The 21481-nt window shown below is 43.8% G+C and overlaps 1 pseudogene; it reads left to right on the forward strand.

Annotated features, from left to right (window-relative positions):
* Nucleotides 1–21481, forward strand: part of LOC143414516 (dynein axonemal heavy chain 6-like) — a 57395-nt pseudogene that overhangs the window by 25878 nt on the left and 10036 nt on the right.

The raw sequence follows: 21481 nt of genomic DNA on the forward strand, positions 1-21481 counted from the left end.
CTTGCCGCAAATTCAAGCGATCAGAATCCCCGTGTCTACAGCATTGAAAATGATGTGTTAATGCGCAAATGGCATCCTCCCTCCTCTAGTGATCTTGGCTGGAACGTATTTCAACAAGCAGTTGTACCGCAAAATTTCCGACACCAAGTACTCAGCCTAGCACATGACAGTTTCTCTGGACATTTAGGAATTAGGAAGACCTACCTTCGTATTCTGCGTCACTTTTTCTGGCCAGGTTTGAAGACTGATGTGACCAAATATTGCCGCTCTTGCCACGTTTGCCAGGTCAGCGGAAAACCCAACCAGGTTATTCCTCCTGCTCCATTGCATCCAATCCCAGCCTTAGGCGAACCATTTGAGCACATAATCATCGATTGTGTAGGTCCGCTTCCAAAAACCAAGTCAGGACATCAGTACCTCTTGACTTTAATGTGCGCCGCCACACGCTTCCCCGAGGCTATTCCGTTACGCACTATCAAAGTCAAAGCCATTGTCAGAGCATTAGTAAACTTTTTCTCCCTTTTCGGTTTGCCTAAATCAGTTCAAACAGACCAAGGGTCTAACTTCATGTCCAAGATATTCGCTCAGGTCTTAAAATCGCTATCCATCAAGCATCAAAAATCCAGTGCATATCACCCCGAATCACAGGGTGCTCTTGAGCGTTTCCACCAGACTTTAAAAGCCATGATGAGGAAATTCTGCCTCGAGCCAGGAAGAGAGTGGGACGAAGGTCTGCCACTTCTCCTTCTAGCGGTGAGGGAGAGTGTGCAGGAGTCCACGGGTTTCAGTCCCGCAGAGCTGGTGTTTGGACACACAGTGCGTGGTCCCCTGCGGCTGCTTAAAGAGAGATATCTGTCCGACACAGCTACCCCCGAGCAGAACGTATTAGATTACGTAAGTTGTTTTAGGGAGCGTCTGCATAAAGCATGCGAAATTGCACGCGAGGCTCTTTCCGCGTCTCAGGAAAAAATGAAAAGGAAATTCGACAAAAAGTCCGTGCAGAGAAAATTTGAAGTGGGTGACAAAGTGTTGACTCTCCTACCCGTTCCTGGATCCTCTCTCCAGGCAAAGTTCTGTGGGCCCTATACTGTCCAAGAGAAACTGAGTGACACAGATTATGTTATAGGTACCCCAGACCGTAGGAGAAAGTGTCGTGTGTGTCATGTTAATCTGATGAAGCCTTATTTTGTTCGTGATGCAGGTGTAAACTCCTCCTCATCCCCCGCTGCGCTGTCTGCCGTGTCGGTAGTTGTGCCAGCATCCCCGTCTCAGTATAGCCCAGAAAGTGATGGCTTAGCTTTCGTTTGTGCTGAGGGTTGCTCCCGACTCAGAAACTCTGAAATATTGGATAATTTGAAATCTCACCTAAAACATTTAGATGAGGCTGCCCAGACCGATGTGTGTTCTCTGATCAATACTTACCCATCTCTGTTTGCTGACACTCCGTCTCGCACTACTGTCCTCGAACATGACATAGATGTAGGTGACCACCCTCCGATCAAACAACACGCTTATCGTGTGAACCCTACCAAACGTGCACTTTTTCAGCAAGAAGTTTCCTACTTGCTGGAAAATGGTCTTGCTGTCCCTAGTTCGAGTGCCTGGAGTTCCCCATGCCTTCTTGTGCCGAAGGAAGACAAAACTCCACGTTTTTGTAGTGATTTTCGAAAAGTGAACAGTGTGACCAAACCCGACTCCTACCCTCTTCCCCGCATGGAAGATTGTGTTGACAGGGTTGGCTCCGCAAAGTTTGTCACCAAACTGGACTTATTAAAGGGTTATTGGCAAGTTCCCCTCACTCCGCGTGCATCTGAAATTTCTGCTTTTGTCACTCCTGACCACTTCCTCCAATACACCGTCATGCCTTTTGGCCTTCGAAATGCCCCTGCCACATTCCAACGCCTTATGCACATTGTCTTAGGTGGTGTCACAAACTGTGAAGTGTACTTAGACGACATTGTAGCCTATTCAGAGACTTGGTCAGATCACCTTGGAACACTCACGGAGATTTTTGAAAGATTACAAGAGGCATCCCTTACCCTAAATCTTGCCAAATGTGACTTTGGTAAGGCCACTGTGACTTATCTAGGGAAGCAGGTGGGTCAGGGACAGGTGCGCCCCCTGCTGGCTAAAATCCAGGCTATCCTAGATTTCCCTGTGCCTCGCACTAGACGTGAGCTTCGCCGGTTCCTTGGTATGGCCGGCTATTATCGTGGCTTCTGTAAGAATTTTGCAGATGTAGTTGCACCTCTCACCAGTCTCACAAGTGTGTCAAAACCATTTGTATGGTCCCCCACATGCCAGAATGCTTTTGAGTCTGCCAAAGCTCTCCTCTGCAGCACACCAGTACTTGCCGCTCCTGTTTTTTCACATCCGTTTAAACTTGAGGTGGATGCCAGCGCCAACAGTGCAGGTGCGGTACTGTTGCAGGAGGATAGGCAGGGTGTTGATCACCCAATTGGTTACTTTTCGAAAAAATTCAACTCCCACCAACAGAAATACAGCACCATTGAAAAAGAAGCCCTCTCTCTATTGCTTGCTCTACAGCATTTCGAGGTCTATGTCGGTTCCAGTTCAGCACCCGTCATTGTTTACACAGACCACAACCCCCTCGTGTTTTTGACCCGAATGCAAAATTCTAACCAAAGGCTCATGAGATGGTCCCTCTTAGTACAAGATTTCAATCTGGAGATCATCACAAAAAAGGGACAGAGAATGTACTGGCAGATGCGCTGTCACGTGGTTTTCGGAACCCCTAAGCGCCAAACATCTTTAGGGGAGATGTTTGGTCTTGGGAAGGGGGGTGTTATGGCCCTGTCCATAATCTGTTTTGGTGGCTGTTGTTGTCTGTGCCTTTAAGTCTTTGCAGGTCCCGGAGTGGATGAGCTGACGGCTGCTGATTGGTCCCCTGGCCATGTGATCTTCATTCAAATCCCTCACCAGCAGTTGTCCCGGGGCAGCCACTGACAGCAGCAGCAGACCTGACCCTGGCCTCCAAAACTTGAGACTTTTGTGCTTGTGATTTGTGCGGCTTCTCTGAGTTTTGTATATAGTGTGTATATTAGCTTTCATTGTACATAGCACATTGTAAATAGCACTGCAACAGAAGGGGTGAGCTGCCGTATTGTTTTTCCTTGCACTGTTTTCTCCTGTTTATTTCAGTTAGGGAGTTAGGTGTAGCGCTTGTCTTTTGTTTGATGTTTGATTTCACATAGGGTTTTAGATAGCACCTCCTCCTGACTTAGCTTGTTTTGTTTGTTATTTTGGCCTTTGTTCACCCTGGAGCTTCATTTTTGCAGTGTAGATAATAAAACACGATTCACTAAGGAATTGGTTTCCCTTTGTGTATGGTTTTGGGGACCAGGGCGGGGCAGTCTTTTCAAACTTATGTTGCGTTCCTGTACCCCTAGACTGGGGCGTAACAGCATCGAAGTAGTATGTGTCACGTGACAGAGCGGCTGTTGTCTGCGAGACCTGTCAGCGGTCTGGTGGAGCATGTGGAGCCTCACTACATGCTTCCAAACCGCGGCATGTTATCTCGGCAAAAACTATCCCAGAGAAGTAAAGCAAGTGTGTAAGTTCATCCCTGAATGTTTGCATAGTATTTCCACGTTAAGCTTAACAACTGATACATGGAGCCACAGCTGGTCTGGCCATCGGAGTTACATACGGAGGTGAAAAGGAAGCGATTTGTCCTGTACTTAAGCTAGAATGGAAAAAAGACACAAAGCTGGAGTTATTCTGTCCTTGCTGCAAAGCTGATTCTTCTTCTCTCATTCCCTCTCCTGTTGCTACTTCAAACATGAAACTGATCAATGATCAGCTGGTCGGCTTTTCTGTCACAAATCCTGCCTTTCTTGTTTGTTTATCGCCCACTTTGCGCTAGAGAGAGGAGACCAGCAGATAAACAACAGCAGCACGTTTAAGCTTGATCAGCTGTTGTTAGAATTTATTTAATATTACTTTCTAGTATCAGCTGATGTTTGCTGGAGCCACAGCTGTAAAGCTGCTGGTCATGATGTCGGTTTGGATATGTGGTGAGAGGGAAACATGAAGATGAAACCAGGAGATGTCCTTACTGAATCATCAGAGCTGAACAGGTGATGGAGAAACAGGTTTACCTTTTAGGTGACATGAATGAGTTGAAGGGAAGTTATGAACTTATGCATTTGTTTTACAGGTGCATTAAATTAAAGTTGATTACGTCGATTAAGCATCGAGGGTGGGGGGTGGTTCTGGCAGATTTTTGTTAGGAGTTGGCAGCCCTATTAGTTAGGTTGTTTAATATTTCTGCTAAGGACTCTTTAAAATACCAGAGTAGGGAGGATGTTGCAGGTTCAAGTTTATTAGATTGATCAGTGTTGCTGAACTATAAAATATTTTGGGTGCAGTGTGTTTTTTGCATACAGGTATAACAGAATAGCTTTAGTGTTGTTGTTTTTTAAAACTTGAGTATGAACTTATACAAAATGCAGCAAGATATTAAAAAACTGTTTTATTGATTAAAAAACACTATCGGATTCATATCGGTATCGGCAGATATCCAAATTTATGATATCGGAATCTGTATCGGACATAAAAAATTGGTATCGTGCCATCTCTAGTAACAAGCATTTACAAAGCCATCTACATTTTTAAAAAATGGATAGAAATACGGCACATAATTTTATGTATCCTAATTGTATGTATCCTTTTCCCCCTTTCTGATAATGACCTCTGGAATCTCTTGATTCAATCTTTTTTCAATCTGTTTTAAGTGATGTGGTGCGTCCTGAGAGTCTGCATCTTGAGGAACAGAGGAACGAGCTGATTGTGCGCATCAACGCTGACCACAGCCAGCTGAAAGATATTGAAGACCGCATTCTTAAGCTTCTCTTTACCTCGAAGGGGAATATACTTGACAACGAGGAGCTAGTTCAGACTCTCCAGGAGTCAAAGGTAGGGATTAGGCTATATGGATATGGAGTTGTGGTTGTTGAATTTAATATTACCTGCAATGATCCTTTCCTGTTTTTCTGATGTTCATCCTGTTTATTTCCATGATTTTTTTGCATCCTCTTGTCTCCAGGTGACTTCAGAGGCCATAAAGCACCGTCTGGAAGAGGCAGAAGCAACTGAGCTGATGATAAACTCTGCGAGGGAGCGCTACAGGCCTGTGGCCACTCGAGGATCTGTTTTGTACTTTGTCATTGCCGGTCTGTCGGAGATCGAGCGTATGTACCAGTTCTCACTCAAGTACTTTAAACAGGTGAGGGAAAAAAGAGCTGGGCTTTACTCTAAAATTTACAAAGCTACTTGTACAGGAATGTTTAATGAAAATGTGTAAGTACCCATTTAAAGTAATTATTTTCTTTTTTCTCTCTTTTTTGTTTATTTCTTCCTTCATCTTCAGCTCTTTAATTCCACCATCGAGACATCAGAGCAGAGTACTGTGCTAGAAGAGCGCCTTCAGACCCTCCTGAATCAAATCTTGCTAAACTCCTACATTAATGTGTCACGTGGACTCTTCGAGCAACACAAGCTTAGCTACAGCTTTATGTTGTGCGTAGAAATCATGAGGCAGCGTGGCGAGATCTCTGATGGGGAATGGTGGCGCTTCCTAAAAGGAGCTTCTTCACTGAAAAAGGTGAGGTGGGAAATCCAGCCATAGAAGTTCAGCTCGATAAAAGCAATAATGAATAAAATAATTAACTAATAAAAAAGATTTCCTATGTTTTTTTATAACCTCCTAGGACCTGCGTCCACATATGTGGACATCACATTTTTGGTTATTTAGACCAAAATACTCAATTTTGCTCTACAGGGGCCTGATATGCACTTACGAGGACATTATGCTGCCACTGTTCTATCAAAATTTTATATGAATATCCTCATACGTGGCTCTCATTTTTCATTTTTCTTAGAAACAAAAATTAGGTGAAAAAAAAACAACCTGGCAATTCTTTGTTTTTACATTCATCAGGTCCCAATCAGCCCAAATATCGAAGAGAAATTAAAAATGCATGCCATGGAAGAGTGCAGGTATTAGGAGGTTAAAAAGTATATAGTGATGGTGTTAACCCACCATTTGTTTTTTATGCCACTAGACTGGATGCACTGATTGTTAGCAGTCACAGTCCTCATGCTAGTTCTGTTCTTCTTTCTCCTACACCTCTGTTTTAGGTCTCCCGTTTATTGCCTCTTAGCATTTCCTGCTCAAAGGTTTGGAGTAACAGGGAAATGTATGTTTCTGACAAAAAGCAACCTTTTTAAAAATCAAAATTAAAGCTGCAAGCAGCGTTATGAGGGCCCTCACACCCTGGCGCGTCGAGCCACGCCCAACACCTAAAACCAGCACGTCCGAACTGATGTCACATTGATCGAATTCCTGCGTAGAACCAGTAGCTGAAATTTCATCTCATTCAATCATGATTACACTCGTTCAACTAGGTGATGCTCTAACCATTACTGACAAATGGCATAACAAACATTTCCGAGCTCGACTCTTATCATGCCTGCAATGTTTTCGGAGAGATTGGGCATTGTGTTTTTGAGTGACAGCAGATTACTTCTTTTTGGCGAGTGATTGAAACTCCACGTGCCACCATGACCACCCCGTTTCCCTCAATGTGAAAAGCTTCGCAATTTAACATCACAAAGGTCTTTAGATTCTACGCACCGGAGATCGTGTCTATCTGATGAATACACTACGAGGAGTTCGTCAAAGTACAAGGCCTGAAACGAGGGGGAAAATGTTGCCAAAATTACACATTAATTTTAAAATGGCTGACTTCCTGTTGGATTTGGGATATTGCTCCAAGAGACTTTTGTACATCTTGATATTTCTTATAAGCTTACCAGGTTTCAGACTCATACATAAAACACAGACCAGGGGCTGATGTTTTGAAATTTTGTAGGGGGCGCTGCGGAGCCATTTTGCGCTATTCAAGGAAAATGATCACATAACAAGAAAGCCTTCATCCCATTGAAGCTGTGTGCCAAATTTCAAGACTTTTGAAACTTTCCAAGCCCCTCAAACATCACTTCATTTTTCATGGTGAAGAGCGCTGCCACCAGGGTGCGCCGTTCAGTTTAACCCTTTAAGACCTACCATAGAACCAAGTTCACCAGAGCTTATATTATATTTTTACATGCTGTGGAGCCATTTTTGGGAGCATTTCAAGTTGCTATACATCAATACAACCATTATAGCCCAAACTTTAATAATATGTCTGCATTAGGTGCATAGTAATTACATAAATTGCAAAAAAGTGCAATAAACTACAAAAAAATTGAAAATCGTTTTTGTTTTTTTAACATATATTTCTAGTTAGAGAAATTTAAGAGGCTTATCCCTCAAAACTGTAAATACAAAAAAGTTACACAAACTAGTTTCCCACCACAGGAAATTTATTTTGAGTGTCTTCATAGTTTTATTTTTGAAATACACCAATTTTTATATACTGCAGGAAAAACGAAAAAATAAATATTATAGTGCAAATTTGCAAAATAACAGCATATGCATCAAAATAAACTATTTCCAGCAGTGCAATATGAGTCTTAAGCATCCCAGAAATGACACAGAAAGTCATAAAGTCAAACATAACTTTTTAAAACACATAACAAGTAAAACACAAGCTCATAAGGCCCCGATCGTAAAAAACTACATTTCCGCAAAATGACGTCACTTCCGGTTTCGGGCAGGTCATGCGGTCATGTGATAGTTCGCGCTGATGGACGTAGGAAGTGTTACAAACAGCTGATGGATCGGCGAAGCGTGTTTCTGGAATATCATGTTTTTGTTGCTGCAAGTGATTTTTATGCAGTTTTTGCAAAGCTATATGTGGAAGGAAACTGTGACCTAGGACAAGCTGATGGCATCAGATGTAAGTACAACTCCTCCGGTTTCATATGCAAAAAAAATTATTGTGCTAGCTTACGTGGCTGCAGAGCTACCGGGATTTAAAAATAGTTACACAAAACAGAGCGTGCCCGCTCCGATCGGCTGTAAAGGGTTAAAGACACAATTTTCTCACTGAAGCATCACGAGGGACTGATGGTGATATTCACCGCTTTTGAGGTGTCCACGATGAACCTGTGAAAATCAGTACAACAAAATGAAAGACATGAAATTTCCTGTTGCCACTAGGTGGCGCTCTGTGTATTCCTGACAATGGGCACATCAATCTGTTCAGGGCGGGTCTGACATCATGCCTGTAAAGTCTGGTAATGATCAGACTGGATTTCATTGAGTTAAACTAATTTGTTTCTTCATGGCGTGACATCAAAGTTCGCCATGCTGCTTGGGTCACACCCTTTCACAAAAAGTCACAGTTTTCACTGTAACCCAAGACCAACTCCTTAAGGCTTTCCTGGAGAAATTTGAGGCTGCAGATGTCACCCATCACTATACTGTACCCCAAAGTGTAAAACATGACATTTCCTGTTCCCACTAGGTGGCGCTCTCCCTGATGTCAAATATGGCAGCTGAAAAATGTTCAGGGGTGGAGCCTTATCATATGTGTGCTCTTTGGTCCAGATTGGACAGTGGCTGTGTCCCAATTCAGGGTATGCACGCTTGAAGTACGCATTTCAAGTGCGATCACGTCACCGCCACGCGACGACGGCTGTCCCAATTCGAAGTGCACTCCAAATGCGCCGTCGATTTCCCCAAATATCAAGCGTGGTCCGGTGCACGCTTCGTGGTGCCATATATCCCACAATGCATAGCGCGATGCAGCCAGGCCAATGCATAATGATGTCAGCAGCTGCGGAGGAGGTTGAAACGGCGGCGGAGGACAGCAACACCCGCAAATGTAAGATATGTGTGAAGGAGCAAAACAAACACCAAGATGTAAAAGCTAATGGGAGGTTAATAGAAAATGTCAAGGTGAATCATGTGACACCTGCCCGACCCATGTAACCGTAAATGCACAGACCCGCAAAGCTGTGAATCCTGTACCAGACCGAGGGCAGTATGAATAGACGTATCACCACTACAAGTGCAATCAACTGTACTAATATGACCCTGCCTGTGCCGCAAACAGGAATGTCAACATATACCAGGCAGGAATGTAGCTGTGTCCGCAGCACATTAAATATAAAATGCATAAAATATAACATATACATACATTTGTTACAGTTATCACACCTGCCATGTCAAATACGTCAAAGGGGATATTTCAAAGCACCCTGAGGCGACTTTTGTTGTGAGTCTGCCCCATCCAAACAAAACTGAATTGAATTGAATTAAAACAAAACATATGACAGAGAACCCCCAACCCCAACCTAGGGCCTGATAATGTAAATGTTCTGCCCCACTCAGTGCTGTAGTATTGCCTGACATTGCTGTGTGTATGTTCCACACAGCTGTAAATGCTGAACTGACAGCAAATGGAGAAATGCTAAAACAGAAGTGCAGGATGGTGGGGAATGTAATCCAATGTCACGCTGCATTACAGGGACCAAGGAGCAGACGGCAGACCTCATTCGACTCCGCCGTGACAATGAGCACCTGTTCACGGGTGCGAAACACTCAGCCGCAGTGGGTTGGAGGTACAGCAACAGTATGAGGTCTACAAGTATTGAGGCACAAGGGACAGTGAACTGTCTGCCCTGTGGTCCCAAGCCAGTACATACTGCTGTGGATGCCATAAACGAAATGACCTGATATACATGTGCAAACGTAAATGGGAGAACCTGAAGAGGAAATACAAAGTATGTACAGTGGTAGTGACAGATGTAACTCCACACAGAACACTGAAAAGTCACCTATGTAAACCTGCACTGTTGCTGTTGTTGCCAACTGCCACCTGTGATGTATCCTCCCTTCAGGAGTGCAAGTATCCAGCGACGGTGCAAGTGGGAAGCCCACTGCTGCAACATGGCCATGGATGAGGTGCTAGGACAGAGGCCCTCCACCAGGCTACCCGTCCTAATCTCCTCCATCCAGGAGGATGCACCAGGACCCAGTGCAGCAGTGGGCAACCCACTCCCACACCAGGAGGGACAGGAGGATGAGGACCCGCCTGAGGCACGGGTGGTGAAAAGGAGGAGGGACTGGGAGGATGAGCTCATTGCCCTAATAAAGGAGGACATGGCCCAGCAACGGCAAATGGAGGAACGTAGAGCCGAGAGGATGGACAGGCTGATAGGCGTCCTCGAAAAGCTAGTGGAGCAGAAAAAGGACTGAGTCGTGTCCACAGACAGCCACTGTACATAGTTGAACTTTATTTATGCTGGCACCCCAACCTTTGTTTTGTACAAACATGATTATTTCAGTGATTATATTTCTGTAGATACGACGCCATGTACATAGTTGAACTTAATTTATGTTGTTGTTCCAACCTTTGTTCTGCACACACAAAATGATTTCAGTTATCAGAATCAGAATACTTTATTCATCCCGAGGGAAATTAGGGTTACAGCAGGCAGCACGCTAATGGCGCATGCGCACTTACAAAGGAACCTTCTGACCAACTTTACACAAACATCACATTGGGCAGACATGTCAGAAAGGTAGGCTGATAGGAAAAAACAACGAAAATACACTACATGAGGTAAGAGGAGGAGAAAAAAAACTCCACTCAGACTGAGCTCCTAGTGGGAGAACAGTTTGATAACAGAAAAAACACCTCAGCACAAAAGCACATGACTATCAATACACCATAGAAACACAAGATGTATGTAAATAAAGACAGTGGGAACATCCCAACTGTGAGTGCATGTCTGTCACAAACTACATGACACAATTACGGGGGCCTGACCTATTGCACGTGCCACGTTGTGGAAATGAAAGCAGTGCAACGTATAACACAACATGATTGTGGGAAATGCACTACCCACTGCGGTCCAGGATAAACCTGAGTGTCCCAGCATGCACACACATCATCAACCAGGCCTGACGTGCCTGAGCAGGGAGTCTTGGGCAGTGCTGCTTGGTCCGCTGGACCAGGACCACAGAGATGAGGGAGGTGCCACAGGTAAGACCCCCGGTTCATAGCCAGGTACTGAGTGCAGCATCCCACATAGGCATCCCCAGATGTTGCTCAGGCATGCTCATTCCCACTGTCCACCGCAACATCCTCCACTTGGGTCTGCAGGGCTGGTGGAACCGACAGCTGCCATGTCACTAGATTGTAATCATGGCGTTGGGAAAACGACATGGTGAAAACGAGCATGTTAAGACAGATCTGTCACGTGAAATCCCAGCACTGTGCAGATGCACCACTAAGGGATACTTGCCTGCTGACAATAATCGTGGTCCAGGGGTACCTCTTCCAGGGCAGACACCTCAGCAGATAGCTGGTCCCGCCAGTGTGCACCACTGACTGCCTCCACACCAGTCTCCCCCTCATCTTGGGCATCATCCTCGGGTTCCTCATCTGGGGCCACAATGCCACCAGCACCGATGCAGATGTTGCACGGCACAGATGCACGGCACATGCTGTTATGACCTGCAGCAGATGTTTAATCTTGTAAGTACAGTGTACATGCCAGGGTATGCACTACAGTTGCCATTATGATTGGACATACAACAATGATGCTCGTATTAGCGTGACATACCTGTGGCACGAAGGTGTGGTGCACCTCCAGCGCTTGCAGGAAGATGACAAGGTACCTTGTCTTCATCATTCCAAAGGCACGCTCTATGACAGAGTGTGCCCTGGAGTGATGTGCGTTAAAGCGCTGGGCTCCCACACTGTGGACTGGCCTCTTGTAGGGGGTGATGAGGGGGAGTGGATGTTGGAGACATGGGTACCCTCCATCTGCAAGGATAAAATGCCCTGGGGGAGGGTAACGGGCCTGTCGGTACAGTGGGCTGTGGCGGAGGACCCTGGAGGCATGCACTGACCCCGGCTAGCCCACATGTGTATCGACAAAGCGGCCCTGATGGTCACATACCGCCTGCAGGATTATGGACGGGTACAACTTCCTGTTCCTGTAGCACTGACCCTCAGGGCCGCTGGGGGGCTTGATGCGGACATGGCAGCAGCACCAGCAGCCTTCACAAAGGCCCTGTGGCCTGCCAGCTGTGCAAACCCATTGGACATGGCATCTAGGTCTTCTGGGGTCCGTGGGAGGTGGATGACCTGGTGGCGCGTGGCCACCACCACCTCTGTGACCCTGTGCACGATGCGGTGGACAGTGGAACGAGGTATTGTAAACACCCTGGACACGACCCTGTAGGCTGCTCCACTCGCCAGCCAGAAGAGGAACAAAATTTTTCACCAGACCTGGCATGTGTGCAAAATTTCATGAGTTTTTGAGCATGTTAAAGCCCTCAAAAAGGCAATTCATTTCAATGAAAAATAATAATAATAATAATTGTAGATAACCTGCTGTTAGTTTGGTATTTTGTCCTAATCCGCTTGCCGTACCTCCGTGTAGGTGTGTGTATGTTTTGAGTGGTATAGGCGCCATTCCGTTATTGAATCCAAGCATGTAAGTTCTCTGCTGCTGTGCTGGTTAATAAAACCATGTTAACTGAGATTACTGCTTCATCATTATCATACTGGTGAACATACAACATGGTGTCAGAAGCGACAAAACACGTACTTCGTAGTTGACGGTATTTTTTCCCCGTCTCAAGTCTATTTTGTGGGTGCATTTTTTGTATCTGGACTGCAGACAACATGGCGCAAGGATTCAGGAGGCCCGACCCGCTTGTTTTCAATGGTAATGTTGCTGAAAATTGGCGCATTTTTGAGCAAGAGTATGACATTTTTATAGCGGCGGCACACTCTGACAAGCCAGCGCGCACACAAGCCTACATATTGCTCAACTTAGCAGGTCCCGAAGCTATAGAACGGGAGTGGTCTTTTGTTTACGCGCCAGAAGTGAGAGAGCCCGGCGATGGAGGACGAGTCCTCATTCCTGCAGAATCGAAGGACGATCCTGAGTGCCTCAAAAAGAAATTCAGAGAAATGTCCAGCCCACAAACCAACGTCATGATGGAAAGACACAAGTTCAACACGCGGAATCAGAGGACGAGACTGTTGAATCCTATGTAAGTGATTTACGGATTAAAGCAAAAAGCTGCAGATTTGGTGATCTGAGTGAAGAACTAATAAGAGACTAGTTTGTGGCATCAACAATGACAATTTAAGGAAAGTGCTACTACGTGATAGTGATTTAACGCTAGCAAAAGCCATATCTGTCTGCCAAGATTCATGAAATGACTGAAGAGCATAATAAAACACTTGCTTTTCCTCAACAATCTGCATCAAATGTTGATGTGCTCCAGCCCACATTTACAAGAAAGCACAGAGGAGATAAAATGAAAATACAAGGAGACAGGTCTGAAACACAGCATGTCACTAACTGTACTAACTGTGGGGGCGCTCATGCTGCAAAAAAGAGCAAATGTCCAGCTTTTGGGCAGCAGTGTCATGCATGCAAAAAGTGGAATAATTTTAAGAAATGGTGCAGAGCTGTTCAGCCTACCCAAAACGTAGCAAGACACAGAAAGTCAGTTCATCATGTGGAACCAGACCAAGCTGATGACAGCGGAGATGACACATTCTACGTTGATGGAGTAAATCTGCAATATGCAATCCATGCGACTGATGTGCATGTGGAACACAAAGAGGAAGTTTTTGTCACCGTGCAGATTAATGGGATTCCTGTTGAGATGAAGGTGGACACAGGTGCTAAATGTAATGTGCTTCCCAAGAAAACGGTTAACATTATAAGAGCAGATAAACAAATGAAAGCACACCCTAAGTCCGTTAACCTAGTAGCATTTGGAGGCAGCAAGTTTCAAACCTCAGGTGTAATTAAGCTGCAGTGTTTTCTGCATGGACAGTCACATGTGCTATCATTCTTTGTTATTAATGAAGATGTTCAGCCAATACTTGGACTATGTGCATGCAGAGAAATGGGAGTTGTATCATTCAGCAATGACGTCCACCAATTGAGCATGTCTGCAGATGACCTGTCACAACAGCTTATCACAGAATACAGCAACTTATTTTCTGATGAGCTTGGAAGGTTGCCAGTCACCTATCGCATGACACTGAACCCAGATGTGAAACCAGTTGTTCGCCCAGCACATCGCATCCCTTTGGCCATGAAAGACAGGGTCAAGGCAGAGCTGGTCAGGATGGAGAAATTAGGCGTCATTACTCCCGTCTCAGAGCCGACAGACTGGGTGTCTTCTATGGTAGTCACCAACAAGAAAGGCAAAGATGAAATCAGGATATGCATAAATCCTCGAGATTTAAACACTGCTCTGAAAAGACCACACCATCCCATGCGCACAGTAGAAGAAGTGGCTGCAATAATGTCAAATGCTACTGTGTTCTCTGTTTTGGATGCTAAGAACTCTTTTTGGCAGGTGTCATTGGATCAGAAATCATCCATGCTAACCACCTTCAGCACTTGCTTTGGTCGTTACAGGTTCCTCAGAATGCCTTTTGGTCTTAACGCTGCTAGCGAGGTGTTTCAGCGAGCCATGGAGCAGATATTCGCTGGATATCCATGTGCCATCATTGTTGATGATATACTCATCGGCGGAAGAACCATGAAAGAACATGACAACAACCTGAGAAAAGCCCTTGATCGTGCCAGAGAAGTAAACCTGCGACTAAACCCATTAAAGTGCAAATTCCGGCTGAATCAGGTCAGTTATGTCGGACACATTTTCACAAGCGAGGGGCTTAAAGCAGACCCTTCCAAAACAGCCGCAATCAAAGAGATGCCAGTTCCAACAGATGTCCAAGCCCTGCAGAGGTTCCTGGGGATGGTCAATTATCTTGGAAAATTCATTCCAAACTTCAGCCATCTGTCAGCTCCTCTGCGACAGCTCACACACAAGGACAGCGAGTGGATGTGGGACACACAGCATCAAACTGCGTTCGAAGCACTTAAAGAGCACATGTCTAATCCACCTGTTCTGTCATATTATGATGTCAGCAAACCTGTGACACTAACGTGCGATGCATCACAGTATGGTCTTGGTGCAGCTTGCTTACAGGAAGGGCGACCTGTGGCATATGCTTCACGTGCTCTGACAGACACTGAAACCAGATATGCTCAGATAGAAAAGGAGCTGCTGGCTGTTGTTTTCACAAAGTTTCATGACTACATTTATGGCAAGCCTGTGGTCGTAGAAACAGACCATCAGCCACTGGTCACCATACTAAAGAAACCTATTCACGCTGCACCAGCCAGATTACAGAGGATGTTGTTAAGGCTCCAAAAATACAACATCACCCTCACATATAAATGTGGAAAACACATGTATCTGGCTGACACACTGTCTCGTGCTCCCGACAGCTCCACTTTCCAGCAGCCTGAAGAAGAGGACAACTTTGATGTCATGACGGTGAGCTGCATCTCTTCTTCACGCCTGGAGGAACTTAAAGGACACAGCTGAGGATGAGACACTGCAAGCGCTCAGCTCGTTCATCAAACATGGTTGGCCACAACAACTCCACAACCTTCCCACGGCGGTTCATCCATATTTTCCTTTCAGGGATGAGCTGATTGTGGATGATGGCATCATTCTTAAAGGTTCCAAAGCCGTGATCCCAAAATCCCTGCAAGGAGACTACATCACCATCATGCACAGAGGACATCCCGGCGTAGAAGCTACCAAGCGGAGAGCACGGGGGATCGTCTTCTGGCCGTTCATGTCAAGAGATATTGAACAAACAGTTACTTCCTGCTCGGTGTGTAACAGCACTAAACCTCATCAACAAAAAGAGCCCCTTCATCTGCATGAAGTTCCAGAGCTTCCTTGGTCAACTGTGGCTACAGATATCTTTGAGTGGCACTGTCAGCACTATTTAGTAGTAGTCGACTCATACTCAGGCTGGTTTGAGATTGACCTGCTAAAGGATTTGACATCAGCGACAGTCATCAAGAAGCTGAAAAGACACTTCTCAGTTCATGGTGCTCCACACACTCTGATCTCAGACAATGGCAGGCAGTTTACAAGCCAGCGTTTCAAAGACTTCGCTTCACAGTGGGACTTTCAACATGTCACCAGCAGTCCAGAGTATCCTCAATCCAATGGGCTTGCTGAGAGAGCAGTGCGCAGTGCTAAACAGCTGATGGAGAAATCACACAGAGATGGCACTGATGTATTTCTCAACCTGCTGAACCTCAGGAATGTTCCACGTGATGTGAACCTGGGTTCCTCTGCAGAACGACTTCTATCCAGACAGACTCGAACTACGCTCCCAATCACAACCAAACTGCTCGAACCACAACACCGTGAATCTGAGAGAGTGAAAGCCCAACTACTCAACAAGAGACTGACTCAGAAGGTCTGTTATGACAGATCCAGCCGACCACTTCCACCTCTCAACGAAGGACAAGTAGTGAGGTTACAGACCCCACAGGGTTATGACCGCACAGGTGTGGAGAAGGAACTTTGTAAAGAACCTAGATCCTACCTGGTACAGTCGGATGGAAACACTTACAGGAGAAATCGCAGACACATATTGCCTGTGTCTGAGCCTGTCACTGTTCAGAAAGACACTGATCATCATCATTATGATGGACTGCAGGTTGTGGGTGAAAACAATGATGTAGAACAGTTTAAAGAGAGCACTCATGTTGAGAGCTCTTCTGATGTTTTGCATTCTCCAAGACCTTCCAAGAGTGATGGTGTTTACAGGACACGCTTTGGTCGTGTGTGCAAACCAAATCCAAGATATAGGGATTAATTGGGTACTAGTTAAAACACAGAACATTTTCAGGTTTGATGTTTGAGCCAACAGTAACTGATGTCAATGCTTCAAGTTAAATTCTGTTTGAGGTGATTTTCAGTAGTAATCATATTTAACTTTATACAGCAAAATGATATTTTTGTCATGTTTATTTCTTCCATCTGGTTGCAAATTTAAATGTTCCTAAGGGTCAGCGTATGTCACCTTTTATGCTGTGATTATTATTATTCAGTATGCATTAAACTTTATATCCGGTTGGGGATGTGCTAAAGAAGGGGGATGTAGATAACCTGCTGTTAGTTTGGTATTTTGTCCTAATCCGCTTGCCGTACCTCCGTGTAGGTGTGTGTATGTTTTGAGTGGTATAGGCGCCATTCCGTTATTGAATCCAAGCATGTATGTTCTCTGCTGCTGTGCTGGTTAATAAAACCACGTTAACTGAGATTACTGCTTCATCATTATCATACTGGTGAACATACAACAACAATAATAATAATAATAATAAACAGAGCAGATACAATAGGGCCTTCGCACTCTCAGTGCTCGGGCCCTAATAATAGTAGTTTGATTGGATACGCTAAAAAAATGGTTGGAGAGGTCCCTCCAACATGGCTCGCAAAAATGTCTTTGTTTTGTTCACCAGGCTGTGACATCTGAGTCATAGACATATATAGCTAGCTGGGATTTTTATTTTTAATAGTCAGTAGCTTCTGTCTTCTGTAAGCCAAGTAGTGGAAGGTTTTTAGGATCATCTCTGCTTTTTGTGGATGATGCCGTCAATTTGACTGCACCAAGCAATAATCTGCAACTTGCACTGGGACAGTTCAGCCATGTGGTTCTCTGCCAGAAAAGGGTGGATTGTCCTCTTCAGTTTGAGAATGAGTTGCTTCCTCAAATGAACAAGTTCAAGTTTAAGACTGCAGATACAAGCAGTGGAAATGAGCTGTCTTATAAAGGGTGTCTAAGCTCAGTCTCAGACATAGGATGAGGAGTTTGGGAGGGGCTCAGAGTAGAGCCACTACTCATCCACATCCAGGAGGCCTTCTGGACACCTCTTACATGAAGGGCATGTCCAAAGGTCATGCTGGGTCATATCCAGAAGACATGTTCCCAAACCAGTATTTCACTTCGATATCTGCTTGGAAGTGTTGGGGTAGTGGCTGGGAAGAGGGAGGTCTGGGCACCTGTCTAAACTGTTGTCCCTGTGATCCTGGACTAGACAGGTTGTTGCAAATGAATGAATAAAGTTTATAAAGGCATCAAAATGGTGATTTTTCTGTGTTTTTCAGGGTCGAGGCTATCTCACTGGGGCAAGGCCAGGGACCTATAGCGGAGAAGATGATCCATTCAGCGCTGACAAGTGGCAACTGGGTCTTCTTGCAAAACTGCCATCTGGCTGTGTCTTGGATGTTAGCCATGGAGGAGCTCATTAAGACCTTCGCTGAGCCTGGTACTATTTTTAAATTGAGCTCATAAATTTGTGTTTATTTCAGCCTTCTGTGCTAACATTTGATGATGCTTATGAGGGCGTATGGAAAAAATAGTTTTAAATTAGAATAATTACCACATTTGCTTCAAACTGGGAAATCCCAGTGGTAGTAATGTTAGTGTTTGTGGATGGGGATACCCAAGAAAGAAATGCTGGGCTATGGTTTAGTTTCAGTTTAGTTACACTTTGCTAGTATTCAGTTAGAACCCATTTGACCGTCAAGAAAACGTACTTTAGTTCTTCATTGTGCAGACTCAACAATGCTTAAAGCATTCCTCAGAGGTTTTGGTCCACATTAACACGATAGTGTCACACAGTTGTTGCAGATTTGTTGATCGCATTATAGCCACTAGATAATGGGTACGCTGTGGTCATAAAGGGATGAACATTGTTAGCAGCAATGCTCAGGGACACTATCACATCTAAATAAGTTCCTTCATATTTCAAACGTTATTAGACATAATTTGTCATTTACAGGTGCATTTCTAATCTCTGAGAAACAGAAACGAGTAAATTGTGGTATTGTATGCTTTGTTTTTTCAAAGTGTTTGTATTATTGATAAAAAATACTGCAGACTCCTTTAAGGACTTTTTTATGAATATGCAAATAATTTTCTTATCTGTTTCTCTGCAGACACATCCGTCCATCAGAACTTCCGTCTATTTCTCAGTTCCATGCTGACCAAAGTATTTCCTGTTACAGTGCTCCAGAACTGCGTTAAGGTAGTCACACAGAGACCCAAACACTGTAATACTATATAAAAAAGCTATAGATGATCAAAAATACTGTTTTTAAAAAAGAACTTGTCTATACTGGTGGATTGAACAAGAGTGAAACATAAAAATGACTTTGGTAATTACGAGTACTGTTTATGTAGGGTAGCTGTGGCATAAACCTTACATTAGTTAAGCACTGCCTTTGTAAATATGGGTCGAAATCTTTGACGTCAGTTAAACGTACATTAACTACCAGCACTTGATTTATCGTCATCATGACCATGACTATCTTGAAGAGTCGTTGGGATTGTATGTGGGGTTTGTATGTGCACTCGAGGACTGCCTGGACAACAAGGAGGAGACGCTGAACCAAAAGGTTTTCAGGATTACTGGTAGTCTTCTCAGTAGGTCTCTGTGATGTCATTGCCAGGTGACTAACGAGCCTCCTAAAGGCCTGCGAGCCAACATGCGACGAGCCTTCACAGAGATCACCAGCAGTTTCTTTGAACACCGCATTTTGGGACGCCAGTGGAGGAAGATTGTCTTTGGAATCTGCTTTTTCCATGCAATCATCCAGGTTACATACACTCTTTCTCAGTATTTTACATGTAAAGTGCCTCATCATTATTACTTTGTTTTCTTGGATGTGTTTTACTTTGTGTGTGGTCGTACAGTACTTCTCTGCCTGTGTGTCTCATGTTTAGGAGCAGAAGAAGTTTGGTCCCCTGGGCTGGAACATCCGCTACGAATTCAATGACAGTGACAGAGAATGTGCTCTGCTCAACCTCAACCTGTACTGCAAAGATGGCACCATCCCTTGGGATGCTCTGGTCTACATCACTGGTAGGAAGCAAATATCAACAGAAATGTTCTTGTATCTAAATTCAACAAGGTAATAAGTTAGGGACTGTTTGTGTAGCATCTTATTTCCCATATGTAATGCATGTCTTATTTGTATTTTGACATTTTATATTAATAGAAAGCCTTTTCACAAAACAAACATGATTGCATGTCCTTGAACCTAAACATGCAGCTGTTTCATAAAAATAAAAGTGTGGGAAGGATAATAGGACACTTTAAACCAGCGGTCAGCAACCTTAAACACCCAAAGAGCCATTTGGACCGGGTTTCTACGGAAAAGGAAACACTGGGAGCCACAATACTTTTTGACATCTAAAATGAAGTTAATTATTGTTTTTTTTTTTACCTCTATGCTTCGTATAAACAACTCTAGTGTGTTACTTATGAAATCCATGAAGTGCTATGGAGAAAATTTAATTTTATTTATGTAATGAACACATTGTCAACCCTTAAAAAATAATAACTAAAAAGACACCAGTTGAAGGTGTCTTTAAAATGAATTAAAAAGCTGAACTTAAATTATCCATGTAGCAAACAAAAACAGTGAGCCGTCATCCTTATATCGCCTTCTGGGCTTTGGGAGTGTAGCGGAGCTACCGGCTTCCACAAGTGTGACGCTTATTTTGAGCGACGAAAAATAATAAAATATAACTTTATTATTCAGGATCACAATAATCTTCCAATTTAGAACTACAAGTTTTAAAAAAAAGAACTAGCACAAATAAAATAAACTTCAGTTAAACTTAATTTATTTTTCCAAACCATGCAGAGCCGCAATATAAGGACTAAAGAGCCGCAGGTTGCCGACCCCTGATTCAGATCATTCAGCTTTATATAAAAGAAAAAGGGACGATTTTTTCCCCCGTGTTTTCTGTTCTGTAATAGATTTCTCTTTTTAGTATTTCATCTTTAAATTGAATGACCTGAATCCAACTTCTTTCAAAATTATCTGTATAGGAACGGGTATTACACATATCTATGTAAATATTCTATATGCATATTTTTTTAGTTTAAAGTTGTTGCTGTTTTTTCCGTAACTTTTTTATTTTTCTGATTCTGAGTGAGATTTTGACCAACTGAAACTAGAACAGGGTCTGGTCTTTAAAAGCAATATCTCCTGCATTCATAAACAAAGAAAGCCATGAAATATCTCAAATCCTACTGTGTCTTTTTTCTCTTCAGGTGAGATCACATATGGAGGCAGAGTGACAGGTGCCTGGGACCAACGGTGCCTAAGGACAACCCTCAAAGGCTTTTTTTCTCCAGAAGCTCTGCAGCCTGGCTACACCTACTCCCCCTCAGGTATTGTTCTTTCTGCCCTCTTTTGTATGTGTGTGTGTACATGTGTATGTAAGCACGCGTATGCACAGTGCACGCTCACATGCTATATATCTCAGTTAATGGTTTTCTCCCTGTAAGGTGTTTACTACGCTCCAGAGTCAGATGAACTTGAACAATATAAGAAGTATATTAAGAATCTTCCAATCATTGATGATCCTGAGATCTTTGGTATGCATGAGAATGCCAACTTGGCTTTTCAGGTGAGGAACAATACTGTAACAATACCAGGACATTACAAGCAAATGTCTCTGTCTCTATTTTATACCAGACTGCCAGTTGTCCTCTTAAATATAAATGACAGCAAGTTCTTATTTATACGTAGTTTTTCAAAATCTGTTAATTTCTTCAGTCCACAGCAATTATGAGAAATGGCTTGTGGTCGTTTTAGTGATTTAAAGTTATGTTTGTCATGCAG

Source organism: Maylandia zebra, linkage group LG22 (genome assembly GCF_041146795.1).
Source record: "Maylandia zebra isolate NMK-2024a linkage group LG22, Mzebra_GT3a, whole genome shotgun sequence".
Taxonomy (NCBI): domain Eukaryota; kingdom Metazoa; phylum Chordata; class Actinopteri; order Cichliformes; family Cichlidae; genus Maylandia; species Maylandia zebra.